The sequence below is a fragment of the Sapajus apella genome, unplaced genomic scaffold (genome assembly GCF_009761245.1).
Source record: "Sapajus apella isolate SASKATOON/1434 unplaced genomic scaffold, GSC_monkey_1.0 scaffold30, whole genome shotgun sequence".
NCBI lineage: Eukaryota > Metazoa > Chordata > Mammalia > Primates > Cebidae > Sapajus > Sapajus apella.
This window is the reverse complement of record NW_022436970.1, coordinates 7,805,358-7,823,379: the sequence shown is the minus strand read 5'-3', so window position 1 is coordinate 7,823,379 and position 18,022 is coordinate 7,805,358. Positions and strand designations below refer to the sequence as shown.

The 18,022-nt window shown below is 43.8% G+C and overlaps 1 pseudogene; it reads left to right on the top strand.

The window, feature by feature from the left end:
* The first annotated feature begins 4,201 nt into the window (after window positions 1–4,201).
* On the top strand, window positions 4,202–5,267 carry LOC116561667 (annotated as a pseudogene).
* The last annotated feature ends 12,755 nt before the right edge of the window (window positions 5,268–18,022 follow it).

Sequence of the window (18,022 nt, the reverse complement as noted above, 5' to 3'; positions counted from 1 at the left end):
TGAGAGGCCGAGGCAGGTGGATCACCTGAGGTCAGGGGTTTGACACCAGCCTGGCCAACATGGTGAAACCCCGTCTCTACTAAAACTATAAAAATTAACCGGGCATGGTGGCGCATACCAGTAATTCCAACTACTCTGGAGGCTGAGGTGGGAGAATCGCTTGAATCCAGGAGATTGCAATGAGCCGAGATTGTGCCACTGCACTCCAGCCTGGGTGACAGAGCAAGACTCCTCTCGAAAAAAGAAAAAAAGAAAAGGAAAAAGAATTTTTTCCTATGGCTGGATTTCAGTCTTAACCTTAAAGCACCCTGGAATCAGCACATTGCAGAGATGAAAAGGTCAGCAGTGGTCCAATTCCCTTCTTTTATAATAAGGAACTATCATTATTTACAAGGTCAATCTAAGATAGTTCTTAGACAGGTAAACTGTAATAACCTATAACCTGTGACTCAAAGTGAGGGGTCTGGAAATTTCCCTTAGTGATTTGGGCTACTAAGATCCAGAGGGTTGAGGGTTGAAGAGTTACCCTCATACTCCTTCTCTCCTTATTTTAATACTTCAAACTCCCCTGTACACCTAGATCCTTGCCATTGTGTGAATGAATGAACAGAGAATTGATTTTGAATAAGGAAATGGGAAAATTGCTGCAGGCCTTTGATGCCAAAAGTGTTGGAGAAGGGAAACACTGGAGAGAGGTTTATGGCACAGTTTATCCGCTATATGCACCTCCTACTAATTTGGCAGGGATGTCGGTCATGCCAGAGACTGAAGGAATAAGTGAACCAAACCTCTTGTACTCAAAGCCTCCCTTCCTTGGGCTTGACTGTTAAATTTCCAAAGCAACTGTCTTTTCCAGAAAGAGTCCATAGACTGGGCATGGTGGCTCACATCTGTTATCCCAGCACTTTGGGAGGCTAAGGCAGGAGGATGCTTAAGCCCAGGAGTTTGAGACCAGCCTGGGAAACATAGGAAGACCCCCATCTCTACAAAAATAAAAAAAATATTAGCCGAGTGTGGTGATGTGCACCTATAGTCCTGGCTACTTGGGAGGCTGAGATGGGAGGATCGCTTGAGCCAGGGAGGTCGAGGCTGCAGTGAGCCGTGATTGCACCACTGCACTCCGGCCTGGGTGACAAAGTAAGACTCTGTCTCTAAATAAATAAAAAAGGGTCCATAGGATTCCCCATGCCTTTGTCCCCATGGCTGTCCACGTGTATATAACTTCCAGCAAGATCAACTGAACCAAAACAGAGGTCATTTCCTTAAACTTGAAACAAATAAGGCATGAAAAACTGAAAGGTAAACAACTGTATTTTTTATATACAGGGGATGGGACTCTAGCAAAGAATCAGAATTAAGGCAGGCCTTTTAGGTTTTCTTTCTTTAAAATGATGCTTGATTGATTTCCAGCCCTTTCTGCCCAGTCTATACTTGTAATTATACATGTGAACACCGTGTCCAGTGCTGGCAGCCTTGCTCACCTCATAGAAAAAACTACAGCTCTTCACATTGTGGCTGTAACCTATGAACTGGTGATTCTCCCTATATACATTCTATCTGGGCCAATCCCAGAGAAATTTAACATAGCGTTGTTCCAGGGGAAGAGCGATAAAATAGCTAGTGTGAATGATTTATCCCCGGAACTCATTAAACTTGTTTCTTCTTCTACATCTAAGCTAGCCACATATTTTTTTGCCATGTTTTGCTGGCATTTTCCCATCAATCTGGGCACATGCCAGAGGCAACCCCTCTCATAAAGAACTTTGGAACTATGACTTGAAATAGTGCAGACTTGCATCATTTTGAGCCGTCTGGCAAGGTGGCTTGAAAAATGTGAGCACTTGAAGATTTCAAACTGTTGGCAATAATAGGATGGTCTGTTTCCAGGAACACTGTCAGGCTTTAGGTCTTGTTGTTCTGCTTAAATTATTCCAGGTACTAGCTATATTTCTAAGAGTATTTCCTAACGTGGGGTCTGAGAATTTTTGGTAGTGCGTGTGTGTGCGTGTGTGTTTGTGTGTGTGTCTGTCTGTGAGAGAGAGAGAGAGAGAGAGAGAGAGAAAGATGCAGAGACAGAGGCTGAAAGATGGAGAGAAAGAGAGAGACAAAACAGAGACGAGTCCTCACGCTTGACTGCAGCTCCTGAAGGACTTCTTAGAAGCAACTGACAGTATTGTTGGAGCGTCAAAAATTGGAGTGGGAGAATTAGGTGAAGGCTGAATGGAATGTCAGAGAAGGTTGTAAGGATGAAAGCAGTCATTCATCTTACAAGGTGAAGGAATATTGTCATAGAATGAAGGGAAGGAAAAATTTTTATAAAAAACAGTAGAGGTCTTAGGCAATCTGCTTGATGATTGAGAGTTTCTGACAGCAAGAAACAGGAGCATGTTCACTTCCCAGAGAAGAAACCATTGGAATAGCATAGAAGGAACCTCTCAAGTCCTCCTGAAGGATGTGCCCCCCCCCCCCCCCCCCCGCCTAGCCAACTGGAAGAGAACAGCCAAAAAGCTTCCTTGTGGGTGCAGTGTGCTCTCAAGAAATACCTCGTAGCTTCTCTCTAACCCTGCAGAACACAAGGAATCCCTGAGAAACCTAGAAGAGCTGATTAAGCTGAGTCACAGCAGAACGCAGTGGCTCATGCCTGTTATCCCAGCACTTTGGGAGGCTGAGGCAGGAGGATTGCTTCAGCTGGGGAGTTTGAGACCAGCCTGGGCAACATAGGGCGACCCTATCTTTATAAAAACAAAACAGAACCAAATATTGATTATAATTATGTATGTGCGTGGTAGTGCCTGTCTGTGATCCCAGCTACTCAGGAGGCTGAGTGGGGAGGATTGCTGGAGCCCAGGAGGCTGAGGCTGCTGTGAGCTGTGACTGTGCCACTGCCTGCACTCCAGCCTGAGCAACAGAGAGAGACTGTCTCAAAAAAAAAAAAAAAAACAAAGAAAGAAAAGGAAAAAGTTGAGTCACATTTATGACAGGCTGGAGGAATGAACAAAGAAAAGCTAAGCAAAGGAAAAAATTCATGGGTGTCTGACAGAACCATCCACATAAGCCGACAGATGCTGCCGGGACTCGCAAAGACAATACTTGCCTCATCTCAGATGAAGAAAACATAGCGCACGAAGACATAAATGTTTGTATTATTACATGACTAGTACATGAACATCGCTGTTGTCTTTCCACAGGGTGTGGAGGACCTCACGGTTGTAAGCACATCACAGACATGAGCTGGTGAGCAGCTCATACATAAACTGTCCAGCAGCACAGGCCTCGTCCCTTGTCCCCTTCCCTCCATAGCCTCGAGAAGTGTGAATGGTTCTGTCTCTGCTGTTCATACCAGTTGGTGCTCCTGGGGTAGCGGATGACTAGATAATGGAAAAATTTTATAGATCCTGTGATTTCAAGAATAGATAAAGTAGATTTTTGAGGAGGAGAAATCACTTAGAGTAAGTGACCAGGGCTGGTCGGCTTTTTATGGTGGTTCCTTTGTCCCCAAAACTCTGCCACTGGTGTGGCCTGCATGTGTGGGTTTACGAAAAATCACAGCAATAGGGATTGTTTGGTATAAGATGTGTCTTCTAGGGGCAGGATATGGCAGGCTATTAGTCATTCATCATCAGCATGGATCAGCTTGTGAAGACTGTGTTTTTTCTATGAGAGTTGATAGGGGTTGTACAGAGTCAATGGACGTTTGATTTGAGAGCAACCGAGGAGCAATTGGGTGATTGTGGAGCATGGAGCATTCTGAAGGGATGAGAAGGGGTGGAATGCTTCCGTGGGAGCCAGAGAGCAGCTCCACAACCCTGGAGACTAAGAATCGATGGAACATGCCAAAAAGAAGAACCGCCCGAGAAACTTCTTCAGGACCTAACGTAATTGGACGATAGAAATCACAGAGCAGCCAGGTGTGGTGGCTCACGCCTGTAATCCCAACATGTTAGGAGGGTGAGGCAGGAGGATCACAAGACCAAGAGTTCAAGACCAGCCTGACCAACATGGTGAAACTCCATCTCTAGTAAAAATACAAAAATTAGCTGGGTGTGGTGGTGCATGTCAATAATCCCAGCTACTTGGGAGGCTGAGGCAGGAGAATCACTTGAACCCAGGAGGCGGAGGTTACAGTGAGCCGAGACTACACCATTGCACTCCAGCCTGGGCTACAAGATCAAGACTCCATATCAAAAAAAAAAAAGGAAAAGAAAGAAATCACAGAACAAACGCCAGAGTGAGGCATCAGGAGGCAGTGCTCTGGGCCCTTCAGCAACCTGTACAGGTGGCTCCTGGTGCTGCTCTGGGGTGGGTGGGGGTGCATCCTCCTGCGGAGGTGGGAACAGCTGGAAGCTCCAGGGTTCCCAAGTGCAGCTCTCAAGGCAAACACAGTCCAGGCCCTACTGCCATGCTAGCAGCACAAGCACCAGCTGTGGAGACTCCAATAGCATCTGCCTGGTCCCCTCCATGATGTCCAAGACGGAGGGGGCCAAGAAGCTGGCTGGCCGTGGGGTAGTGGAGAACCACGTGAGGAATAACCCAGTTCTGGGAACTGGAAGTAGTTCCACAAGTGTCCATCCTGTGGAGCGAGCAGCGGCAAGGTGAGTCGGGAGAATCTGAACCTGGTCTGTGTTTCCACTTCCTTCCAGGCTCATCCTGCAGTAGGTCTTGACTCTCCATGACCAGGATCAACAACCAAAGATTGACCTCACCATTGGTGGAGCTGCTGAAGTAATGCTGATGTTAATCTCATCAGTCTTCTCCTCTTGATCTAAGGGAAGACCGTGGCTGGCTATGCCAGTGGCTTCATCGTGATTGCTGATTTCAGGAAAGATTCAAAGAACCTTGGGGATCAGTGGCACAAGGGAATCCCAGTAGCCTTCATCCCAGTGAGCTGAGCTGTGAGCCAGAAGTTTAGGGGTGTGGTTGAATTCCAAGTGGCTGTCAACAAGGCAGGTCTAGTAGTGACAGATAATGGGAATTTTATCTTGGACTGGAGGTTTGATCAGGTACATAAATTGGGTGAAGTGAACAGAGCTGCCAGAATAATGATCCCACATGTGGTGGACACAGGCCTGTTCATCAGCGTGGCTGAGAGAGTCTACTTCAGGATGCAGGACGGCTCACTGAACAGGAGGGAACAGCCTTTCCGATGACTTTGTGAGGAACAGAGTGTCTTCCCCCTTGAACCACAGGTCACAGCCAAGGGGGACGTTCCTCTCCAGGGGCCTTTGCCTTCACGTATCTGTGCCAGGGTGGACAACTGGCAGGAGGGAGAAGAGGTCTTGCTCTTTCGCCCAGGTTGAAGTGCAGTGGCATGAACTCAGCTCACTGCAGCCGCTGTTTCCTGGGTTCAGGTGATTCTCAGACTTCAGCCTTCCGAATAGGTGGGGTTACATGTGCCTGCCACCATGCCTGGCTAATTTTTGTATTTTTAGTAGAGACAGGGTTTTGCCATGTTGGCCGGGCTGGTCTTGAACTCCTGACCTCAAGTGATCTGCGCACCTTGGCCTCCCAAGTGCTGGGATTGCAGGCATGAGCTATGGTGCCCGACTTGTTATTAAATATCTTTTAAAAGAGAGAAATATAAACATATATTTTTGCTATTAAAATATTCACTTTTTTAAAAAATTAAGATAAAAAGGAGAGAAATCATAGTGAGGTCTGAGGTTGGGTTTCCTACGTTGTGCACTTGGAATAGTAGTGGGAGTTAGGGTAAAAGAGTTCACTTCAGGAAATCAGTATTTAGTGTTTCTCTGCTGCAGGACTTCTCTGAGACGTTTATATGCAAATGAGCATCATGAATATCCAAGAAAGACTACAATATAAAGTGTGTAACAAGCTTATTTTAGTAAACATTTGAAGGGCATCTCAGGGGGACTAGTGGTCGACAGGATACATTTTGGGGGAATAAATTTGTTTATTTGAAACATCATTATCCAAAATCTTGGGCAGCATTTTCACCTCCAAACTTCAGGTGAAAAGAAGGCTGTTAGTTGGGCCATCTGTTTTCTTTCTAATTCTGGAATCTATACCCATTAGAAATGCAAGGGTACCATCTGAATGAGGAGTGATGGGGCAATAGAAGGAGGTAGGAAAGGCAGCAAAGGCGAAAGGCAGCATTATGAAATCCTCCCAACGCCAGCTGACTCTAAAAAACAGGAAGGAAATGCGTTTCCTCCTGCACTCCTCATTCCACAGCTGTAGGACCCACAGCTCGGAGCACCCCACACTCCAGTTACTAACTTTTTCTCTCTACTGACAATGCTCAGACCCGCCCAGCATGTCTTGGTTAAGCCCTATCAATTTTATCTCCTAAATGGCTCTTGTATTAGTCTGTTCTCACATTGCTGTAGAGAAATACCCGAGACTGGGTAGTTTATATGGAAAAGAGGTTTAATTGGCTCATGGTTCCACAGGCTGTATAGGAGGCATGATGCTGGTATCTGCTTGGCCTCCAAGGAAGCCTCAGGAAACTTACAGTCATGGCAGAAGGCAAAAGGGGAAGCGAGACATTTCACATGGTCAGAGCAGGAGGAAAAATGTGGGGGAGATGCTACCTACTTTTAAACAACCAGATCTCATGAGAACTCACTCACTATCATGAGAACAGCACTAGGGGGATGGAGCTAAACTGTTAGAAACCACCCTCATGATACATTCACCTCCCACCAGGCCCCACCTGTAACACTGAGGATTACAGTTGAGCATGAGATTTGGGGTGGGGACATAGATCTAAATCCCATCAGCTCTCAAACAGAACTATTGTGTGATCTAGCAACACCACTGCTGGGTATATATACAAACAAAAAGACATCCACAGATTTAAGAAGTATCTGCACTCGCATGTCTGTTGCAGCACAATTCACAATAGCCAGGATATGGAATCAGCTTAAGTATCTATCAATGGATGAATGGATAAAGAAAACGTGATACATATACATCATGGAATACTATTCAGCCTGAAAAAGAATGACATCGTCATTTGCAACAACATGGATGGAACTGGAGGACAATATATTAAGTGAAATAAGCCAGGCAAGCCAGACAAGTACTGCATGTTCTCAGTCATATGTGAGAGCTAAAAAAAGAAAATTGAAGTTGGCCGGACACATTGGATCACGACTGTAATCCCAGCATTTTGAGAGGCCAGTGTGGGTGGATCATGAGGTCAGGAGATCGAGATCATCCTGGCTAACATGGTGAAACCCCGTCTCAACTAAAAACACAAAAAATTAGCCAGGTGTGGTGGCATGCACCTATAGTCCCAGCTACTCCAGAGGCAGAGGCAGGAGAATCGCTTGAATATGGGAGACAGAGGTTGCAATGAGCCGACACCGTGCCACTGTACTCCAGCCTGGCGCCAGAGTGAGACTCCGTCTCAAACAAACAAACAAAATAACAAAACCAATTGAACTCATGATGATAGCAGACTGCTGGTTACCAGAGGCTGGAAAAGGCAGTGTGGAGCTGGGGATAAAGAGGATGGTTAGTAGGTACAAAAATACAGTTAGATAGAAGGAATAAGATCTAGTGCTCAGTGTACAGTAGGGAGTTAGATAGAAGGAATAGGATCTAGTGCTCAGTGTACAGTAGGGAGTTAGAAGGAATAGGATCTAGTGCTCAGTGTACAGTAGGGAGTTAGAAGGAATAAGATCTAGTGCTCAGCATACAGTAGGGAGTTAGATAGAAGGAATAGGATCTAGTGCTCAGCGTACAGTAGGGAGTTAGAAGGAATAGGATCTAGTGCTCAGTGTACAGTAGGGAGTTAGATAGAAGGAATAGGATCTAGTGCTCAGTTGTACAACAGGGCAGCTATAGTTAGCAGTCACTTATTACACATTTTCAAGTAACTGAGAGTGGAACTGGAATGTTCTTAACACTAAGAAGTGATAAATGCTTGAGGTGATAGATACCCCACTACCCACATTTGATCATTACACCTTCTATGCTTGTAGCAAAATATCATGTGCACCACATGAATATGGACAACTACTGTGTATCCATAGTAATTAAAATTTTGTAAAAATTTAGAAGTAGCTCTCAAATCTGTCCCTTCCCTCCGAATCTAACAGTTCTCTAATCTCACCCTGGTCTCCCGGCGTACGGCCCCACGGGCCCTCCCCTGTCTGCACCAGCCCCATCTAGCTCATCCTCTATGCTGCAGTCCCAGCTTCAAACACGAATCAAATCAGGTCAGCGCGCCCACCAGCCTGCCTCTAGATGAAAGTCCTCTCATTTTTCTCGCAGGATGGAGAATCCTCTACTGAGAAGGCCCTGTGTGGCTGGCCCTCGCACACCTCTCGTGCCTCTTCTCATCCTCACTGTCCCTTGCTCCCTGCGCCCCAGCCACATGGGCCCCCTCCTCACAGGCTCCCTGCTGCCCTTTGCCACAGGACCTTGGCACATGTGGCCCTCTCTGCCTTTGCCACCCTCCTGCTTTCAGCTCAATCACATTTCCTCAGGGCATGCTTCTCTGGTCTCCCTGGCTGGGTCGATCCTCCTCATGGTACCATGCACCTCTCCTGTTTACTTCCTACAACTGCACTTTGTGTTGATTTCTGCGACTGTGATTAGTGTCTGCCATTTGCATTGGGCAGGCCAGTCAGACGCTCCATGAGGATGTGCAACCTTTGTCCATTATTGCAACTCCATCGCTTAGCCTGGTGCCTCATAAATACAAGAACACCAGTCTGGTAATACTGCTTGATTTCGTGGTTTGAGTGATTGGTTGGACCTAAATCCCTTGAGAGCAGAGGCTGCTGCCTGAGATCGATGGAATATATATAGACCCTTCTAGAGATTGTATACAAATATTTGTGCCATTACATATTTCTCAGGGAAAGTGTGCACAGAGGCGTCTATGAACTGCTTCCCTTCCTGCCAAAAAGGTAACCATGGTGGTCCGATAATTATTTGGATTTTCAAAAGAATTACCTCTTACCCTAATGGATCTTAAATAACTAACATGCATCAGGCACAGGAGCAGTTAAGGCCAAGCTCTGACTGACTGGATGGTAAACGCGCCATGAGACATTCTCAGTGTATCGGTTACATAGAGAGAAAGGGAAGACCCACCGAAGTACATGTTCCCCACAGTACTTTCCCCACGCGTGAAAGAGCAGGACACCAAGGCAGAAGGAACCATGACTGCAGCTTGAGTTGGGAGGAACCCTGTTGCTGAGAACCCAATCTTAGCAGCTAAGCAGTTTCATCATCTGCAGTTTTTTTTTTTTTCTTTTTTTCCAAGTGGGCAAGGAAGGAAACCTCCTTCTTCTTCGCAACCTGGGAGATGATGGGAAATTACCTTCTAACAGCCTCTCAGAAGAGACAGGCAGGGAAGGGGAGAGGTCCTTCCAGGGAGCGCCATAAGGCTTTCTGCCGGCTCAGAGGATCTTTGGCTCCAGTCTCCCCTGCAGGGCGTATGTGGACATGCACAAGGTGTCCCGGGCATCAGGCGGGAGCAGCTCCCTTACAACAGGTTAACAACAGAGAGTAAGTATTTCCAGCCAGAGTGAGAGAGGATCACGTCGGCCCATCCAGTCGTTCAGTGTGCGGGCAGGATATTTCTCACTACTGCTTCTTTCCTGGCTTCAACTGCTGGAAACTCCCTGCTTTTCATTCCTCTAATCACTTACAGTATCGAAAACCTCAAACACTTATTTATCCCTTTGTCCCCTAATGGTTCTTGCAATAGCACCCGTGGACCAGAGCTGTCTAGTTGTAAGAATAAACATTTTCTAAATCCAGGGCTGGGATTGTTAGGGAGGACTGTGTTGATACATTCTGCATTTCTTTTCTTGTCTTTTTTTTTTTTGACAGAGTCTTGCCCTGTCACCCAGGCTGGAGTGCAGTGATGTAATCTCAGCTCACTGCAACCTCCACCTCCCAGGTTCAAGTGATTCACCTGCCTGAGCCTCCCGAATAGCTGGGATTACAGGCACCTGCCACCATGCCCGGCTAATTTTTGTATTTTTAGTAGAGACAAAGTTTTGTCATGTTGGCCAGGCTGATCTCGAGCCCCTGACCTTGGGTGATCCACCTGCCTCAGCCTCCCAAAGTGCTGGGATTACAGGCGTGAGCACGTGCCCGGCCACATTCTGCATGTCTAACAATTGCTTGAAAATGCACTGCTTAGGAGTGGAGAATTGTTTGCATTTAAGAGGCAGCCTCAGGTAGTGGAAAGCCCAGTTTTGCAGCTGAGAGTGTGTGGTGATGACTCATGGACGTGTGGATAAAAATACTGTCCTCTCCCTGTCTCTGGTGAGCTGACTGTAACAAGGCCTCCCGTGAGGCTTGTGAGGACTCGCTCAAGCTCAAGGAGATGAGGGAAAACCCCGGGAGGCTGGGAGAAGACGCAAATTGAGTTCTCTTACAGTGAAAGGATGCAGCCCCTGGTGATAAGCGGCTCACACTCTGGTTTTAATAAGCTTCAGGGTTGGTACTTCTTAGTAATGAGCAGACTTTAAAGGAAATGGAACCAACTCAGGAGTTTTAGTTCATTTGTTGTATAGTAGAAAGCGCTAATTAGTGATTTGAATAGCGGTAGGTAATGTCTTGGAACCAAGTGACGAGGTAGAAAAAGGATTTGGTATTTCTCCAGCCTAATTTATGGTTGATAGAATTTTGGTCTCTCTCTCACAAAATAATGTGCAGGCCCTTACCTAATTAGGAAAGGAGGTGATTGGCTGTTCAAGGCAATGTCATCCCTGAGTAGTGTTAGTAAGATCCTCCTTAATCTGGGAACTGTTTCATGTTTAAAGCCATTGGTGATGTCAGCACCAGGAACCCTGTAAGTGTTTTTTTTTTTTTTTTCATTCACCATGAGAGAATGTTTTTGGGGGAACTCAGCACCATCCTGTGGTTGAAATCAATGTCCATGTATCTACAAGCAAATGCCCATGTCTCTCACATTTAACCATACAGAAGAAACAGTACACGGCATGAATTCTCACATTTTCCTGGGTAATAGGTAAGTGGCAAAACGAATTGGGTTTTAACATTGAAGGAGACCCTATAACTTGGACCTACTGAGTGTTTTGCTTACAGCAGCGTAACCGCATTGAGTGGGTGCCAGAGATGGGGCCGATCACCTGGAAAACCCTGAACCAACTAGATGGGTGTGGTGGCAGGCTCCTGTAATCCCAGCTACTCGGGAGGAGGAGACAGGAGAATTGCTTGAACCAGATGGCAGAGGCTGCAGTGAGTCAAGATCGTGCCACTGCACTCCAGCCTGGGAGACAGAGTGAGACTCTGTCTCAAAAAAAGAAAGAAGGAAAGAAGGAAACAAAGAAAAGAAAGAGAGAGAGAGAAAGAAAGAAAAAGAAAGGGAGGAAGAAAGGAAGACAGAAAGAAAGGCAGAATGCATCACCACAATCCTCCCTAACAATTTCAGCCCTGGACCCAGAAAATTTTTATTCTTACAACTAGACAGCTCTGGTCCTCTGGTGCTATTACAAGAACAATTAGGGGACAGAAAGATCAATAAGCATTCGAGGTTTTGGAGACTGTAAGCGATTAGAGGAATGAAAAGCAGGGAGAGTTTCCAACACTTGAAATCCTGAAGCAATCCGGGGTTTTCTCTCCAGGAACCTCGAGACCCGCACGAAGGGACCCTGGGCTTTCTGCAGGATCCCTGCTCCTTTGGCATCCATGGAGTCACAGTGAAGGACATTTCCAGCCAAGTTTTGGGTGGCTGATGGGAAGGCAGTGGTCATGAAACCAAAGGATTTGGAAAAACTTAGGAATGAAGACACAAATTGGAAACATAAGCCTTGAGTTCTTAAAGGCTTTCTCGGACATAACCTTGATTTTTGCGTTTTCGCATCTGAAATGGGAATATAATTCTGCTCTGACTTTCAAAGGTGCCATAAGGGATGATGAATTAAACAACATAAATTATTTTTGCAAATATAAAACTCTAACATAAATAAAGAACATGTAGTAAATATAGACCCTCCATAGTCTATAAACAAAATTAATGTGGATGCAGAAAGCTATTCTATTTAAATGGTTAAAAAATGAGTAGCATTTCCTTTCTGTTTGGATTTTAATTTAAACCTAGGGATTTATGTGAGGAAACACCTGACTGAGCATGGACAAGGACAATTATTTGGAGAGAAAAATATGATTTTGAAATTCACACCCAGTGCCAGTGCTCTCAAGGTGCATGCCAGGTTTCCGAGAACATTGCCTGGCCTCAGGGGAGTACATATGCAGAAATTTACTTTGCTACTGATTTATATAGTATGGACCAAAAATAAAACACGGGTGACTGTTTCCCTCAGATCTCAGGGATATTATAAGGGATCTTGTTAATAGAAAGAAACAAATGGAAAAAAATGTAAAATGTCTGCTCTGCTGCCATTTAAAAATATCACTGCACTGAAGAGAAAAATCTGTAATAATGCTTATCTTTCAATACAGTTTGCATCTGAAACTGACCAAAGATGTCTCCAAACTTCTCCCTGTTTTGTTTAAGTATCCCAGTTCCAGTGCCTAATAAACTGATAGCATTCCAGTATTGTTATGTACACCCAGAGTGAAACTTAGTAACTGAAAGCCCATATCAAATCAGAGAGCCTGAGTCACTGCCCTCATGGGCGAGAGAGATGGGGAGAAGCACAGGCTATGGGGCTGTGTTGCAGGGATGAGCTGGGAGAGCCGAGGTCAGACTCCCTTTGTGATTTGGCTCAAGGGCTTTGCATTCCAGTTTCAATTCAGGTTCCAGCACGTATTGTGACTCATGAACAGGGCAAAAATGAGCATGGATGTTGTGATTAACCAAGAAAAAGGAATTGAACAAAGCAGACAGCAAAGTCAGCGGGACACGTTCCTGGGGCCACTGCAGAGTCAGAAGCAGGGAGTGACTGCAGGTCAGACTGCATCAGGCTGGGGACATGTATTTCTGAAGGGGAATGGTGAGAGGGACCCAGGTGGTAGGGAGATGCCAAACCACATCCGCCTCATCTTGATGGCAATCTCACTGCAGTGTTTTGATCAAAAGGAGGGAAAAAAAACAGACTGGATGAGCTGAGTGAGCAGAGAGAGAAGTGGGCACCATGGCTGTGTCCTAGAATTTCCACACAGGGGAACCATGGGCCAGATGAGCAGTGGGACCGTCACTCATGAGGGGCAACAAGCAGCACTGGGCAATATTGGGCCTATTTGGGCAGGGAAGGATTGAGGGTCAGGCAGGGAACCGGGATCTGCCACTTGCCTTTAATGAGTGGTCTTTGAAGTCCCAACTTTAGGACTAATGTGTGTAGGTAGTGGACTTTAAAAAATTTTTAGATTCAAGGAGTAACTTATATACAGTCAAGCTTGAGGAATGTTTGCATATGCATATGACCATGTAAACAACTATTTATGTTACCTCATGTTATATGTAAATTTTCAGTGCTGCAAAAGAAGTAGCACTTAAATATAATTTTCTTCAGCAAGGCAATTTACTTCTATAGAAGGGTGCAGCTCACAGATGGAGCAATGGAGAATGCACACCTGGAGACAAGGGAGGGGAAGGGGTTCTTATTTCTGACGGAGGTCGTCCCTACTGCTGAGTCGTTCCCCTATTGGCTCGGGTTAGACTGTACAGTCTAGGCTAATTCCAATTGGCTATTTTAAAGAGAGCAGGGTTATGAGCTGGAGCTGCTGGTTCGGTAGTTTGGCGGGAAGGATAGTTATGGGACAGGTCAGAGCAGGTAATTGGGGGCCAAAGCAGGTGACCTGAGCAGGTGACTGGGATGAGTCAGGACGGAGTAGAGGATGGGGAAACAGATGTGAACTACTTGTTAGAACTGGTGGAAAAGGTTGGTTACTGAAATTACAAGGAAGTTAAACTTTAAAATGGAAAATTAAAGAATAAGAGAGGTGAGCATACTGACATACTGATTCTTTGAAGAGAAACTTGGAGTTCACTATATCTAACATCCAGCCTCCTTCATCCTCCTTCCCAATCAAGAACATCATTCAGAGGCAACGATTTCCTGATTTCTATCATCATCTATTAATTTCTCCTGTTCTTAGGCTTCATATACATGGAATAGTAACAATATCTATTCATTGTGTCGGCCCTTTTCACTCAACATGATTTATTTGAGATGTGTCCTTGTTTTTGGATGCATTGATGGGTGGCAATGTGAAAGTCACACTGTGTCCTTCCTTGAGTGCTACTTTCACTTTTACTGAGTTTGATATTAAGAAGATAGATGTCATACTATGTAAATTCTAAACGAAAAGAGAAGTCCTGTATAAAAAATATCTGACAGCATGCTCCCAGGGACATCACAATCCCGTGTCCTGCCATAGCAACTCAGCAAGCGTGTTTTTGTTGCATGGTTTTTACAGTGTGTGCTTCTCTGCCTTCTACTGCAGGGTAAGCCCTTCCCCCAGGCTTGTGAAGGTGGCCTTTTGTTTTGAAAGAGCCACAGAAATGCTACTGGCTAAATCACAGGGTGGTTAAGGCTGTGATTGAAATTTAGGAGCTAGCATTCAGTGTCACCTTTGATCTAAAATTGCACAGAAGGTAAACCGGATCTCCCCATAATAGATGGCACACAGAGGCTCATTTTTAGATTGTGTTCTCACAGGGTCTCACTGCAGTTGACTGATATTGTTAAACTTTAAGGACCCCTCTGGGAAGGAGGTTTGCTCTGAATAGCAGTGTTCTCAGGGAGATTGTGACCTGGTGACCTCACCCAATTGAATCTCTTTCATTTTATAGAGAATCTGAAGCTCCTCATTATGAAGCTGACCAAGAATAGCAGTGTGGCTTTTTCCTTTCTGGTTTAGCGCATTCCAGGGGACCAGGGGCTGAGCTTTCTGAATATAACCGGGACATGAGCTTATGGAAATAGAACGAGACCAAGGATGTACAGAGCGAAGTTCGCAGGTGCTGCACAATGAGCAATGCCGTGTCCCTAAGCAAGTGGCACCAAGGGTCCCCTTACCCTTGGTAACTGTAACGTAAACAGATCTCCCTTTTATAGTTCTGTCTCTGCAGAACAGCAGCTCCAAAGAACTAATTGGTCCTCAGCTATGGTGACAGTATCTATGTGCTCCCTTGACAGCGAACACTCAAGCCTGTGGCTTTGAGCCCCTGGGGAGGGGAAAGAGGGCAGCCAGGGTGGTCCCTTTTCCTGGCAGGACATTGCCAGATAGGCTTGTGCAAAAAACGTCCTGAAACAGTGAGTAACCCTCCCCTATGTGAGTGTCTGATTAATACTGAAGTGTGGTGATTTTCTGCACATTTTGAGAAAATGGCAGACAAAAGCTTTTAGAAAGAAGAAATGAGAATGAATTAACTTACAAAGAAGTGAAGGGAATCAGATTTCAAAAGGACTGATCCTCCTTAGAAAGAACCAAATAAAGGAAGAAAACCACAGCCTTACAAGTTGGCCAAATTTATATTACTTCATTCTTGGTGGAAAACAGCAACTTTTTCACACGATCATCATACTCACACATATTGACATTGTGAAATACCCGTGTAAACAGGGATAAAGTCATTTTTGTTTGTTTGTTGGTTGGTTGATTTAGAGAGTTAAGCAGGGTTGTCAGAAATATTCAAGTTTTTATCATCTGGGGCACCAGACATCAACAGAGTGACCCTATTTTTTTGGTTTATCTCAGAGTATAAATTCTTTCCCTTTTTTCCTAACTGTACTATGTCATATTCTTGATCACAGAGAAGCAGAGCGAAGGATCAGTTTTGCCTCAGGAGATCCCTCTTTTGTTCAAGTTGCCCGCCCCTAAGGGGCAGTTTGGTCACTTAAGATGCTTAGTGATTTTCAGATTCAGTATCATTAATTTGATGTTTTGTTTTATTTGATAACTTTCATTTTCATAGGAGCAGTAAGTGTTACACATTACACAAGGACCCCTTTTTTTACTTTTAATAAAGCTAGAGCAACATGATATTGAGACTTAAAAGTTAGTGCTGGAGGCCGTGTTAAACCCCTAAGGGTATAATTTACCTTTATATTTTAGAAGTATTTTACTTTCGTTGTCAGTTTGTCCATTGAGATCAGGAACCAAGAACCATCCAATTCACGTCTACCAGCCTTTGCCCAAAGTGCTTCTAATTTTAAAAGCATCAGAGTCTCATCTTTCCCTGATACCTTTTTGTTGTCAATATTCCCTGCCTGCCTTTGAGGCAGGGGTTCCATAAGCCATGGAGCAGACTGTAGATCAATTTCATGGGAGGACCTCGAGGGTCTTACTCCCCACATGTGAAGGCATAGTCCCTGGGCTTGTCTTCCTTAATTAGATGAGATTTCTGGCATGATCATGGCTATAGATTTATCCAATTATACCCTGGCTGGAAAAGGAACATATACTTGCTGAACTTATGCAAATAATTTATAGTTACAGAGAGTAGAGGAATTTAGTGAAGGTACTCTGCGTAATATTTAATCATTGCTATTATTGTTCTATCTCATTTTTTATAAAAATCACGATTCTTATATTAATTTATAACCTATGTTATCTTTTGTAAGACATTTTTTCCCCTGAATTCCAAGAGCTCAGTTGGAACAAAATATCATTTAAAGAAAATTTCATACCAATTTGAATAAGTATAACCTATCAAATTGAGGGTCAGTGCTAGATTAAGAAGAAGATGCATTTCTTGCCATGCCCATTTAAAATAGAATCCTGGCCAAAATTAAATCACTACATTTCATTCATCTAGTCCTAGGGAATTAATTTGTATTTTGTTGATCTTAGACTAAACAGTCTGTTTCCATGAAGTTATTTGCTTCTGGAGGGGAAAAGTTTCAGGATTCTGATTCAGTCCCTTGGTGCAGTCTTGCAGTCTGGGGTGAAGATGTTGGCTCATAATGAGAAACCTGTACCTATGAGTGTATTCCCTGTAGTTTCAGCTGTCTGAGGATCTAGTTCAGGCGTTTACTTAGGCTCTTTTGATATTTCTTTCAGTGTCAATTTCTGATTTGTTTTTGTATTTTGGTGAGTGTGGGAGAAAAGCAGAAAATACTTGGGAATGATAAGATTCAAAGGCTTTGCTTAATTTATTAAAATCATCCTAATATCAATATGTAAAGAAAAATTCTCTCTTGAGATGCAATAAGCAATTGATTTGTAATGATTTTGCTGATGCTTGTTCAGAGGTTAAGAACACATAAACAGTGAGGACACTGTCAAATCTTCAGGGTCTTTAATTTATCTCTATGTATTCTGATTATCATCAATTGACAAGAGTATTTATGTAGAAAACCAAGATGTCTCTTTTTAAAATTAATCTATTTATTGACAGTGACTGTGCCTACCTTTGAACATGGACATGTGTGTTTCTGATACAAAATTTCATAATTACTGAAATACTTATATTAATTATATTAAACTTATATATAATTAATACAGAGATTTTTAGGTTCTATTTTTAATTGCTGGTTTTTCATATTGTAGACATAGCATGTTGAAAATTTTAAAACTAGAGAATGCCAGATTATTTCAATTATTTCTCTTTTTACTCTCCATATTATCTGTTTTCTTACAAGGCAAGAGATCAAAGATTTGTCACGCCGAATGGCAGACTAAAAAACTCCAGAGATAATTTAGGTATAATAGATAGCTTTGGTGTTCTGACTTTGGTCCTGAATTTGGGAAAGTTAATATCAAATAGAGCTGTCAGAGGAAACACACCACAAGCATTAGTCACAGATGTATGAAGACAGAAATAGTTTTAGGTAATATTTTAAATAAACACAGCAATAAGTAAAAATGATTATCAGGAATGCTAGCTTTTCAAAACTGAAGACCTCTTAAAATGGATTCAAAAGTATGACAAAAAACAATGAGTTGCAGAGTATTTTAGTAATAAAGGGAACCACTGATACCTGGACATGTTAAACTATTTAACACTTATCTTTTTCATTCTTTCAATTTATCGTTTTAACAGAAGGAAACCCTTTTCACCTTATGGATAAACTAATTATCACCGGGCCAATTTTGAAAACATGTTGAGCTATTTCTTTGCTTCTTTCAAACTTACTATATGCAGGCTAGTAAGTTT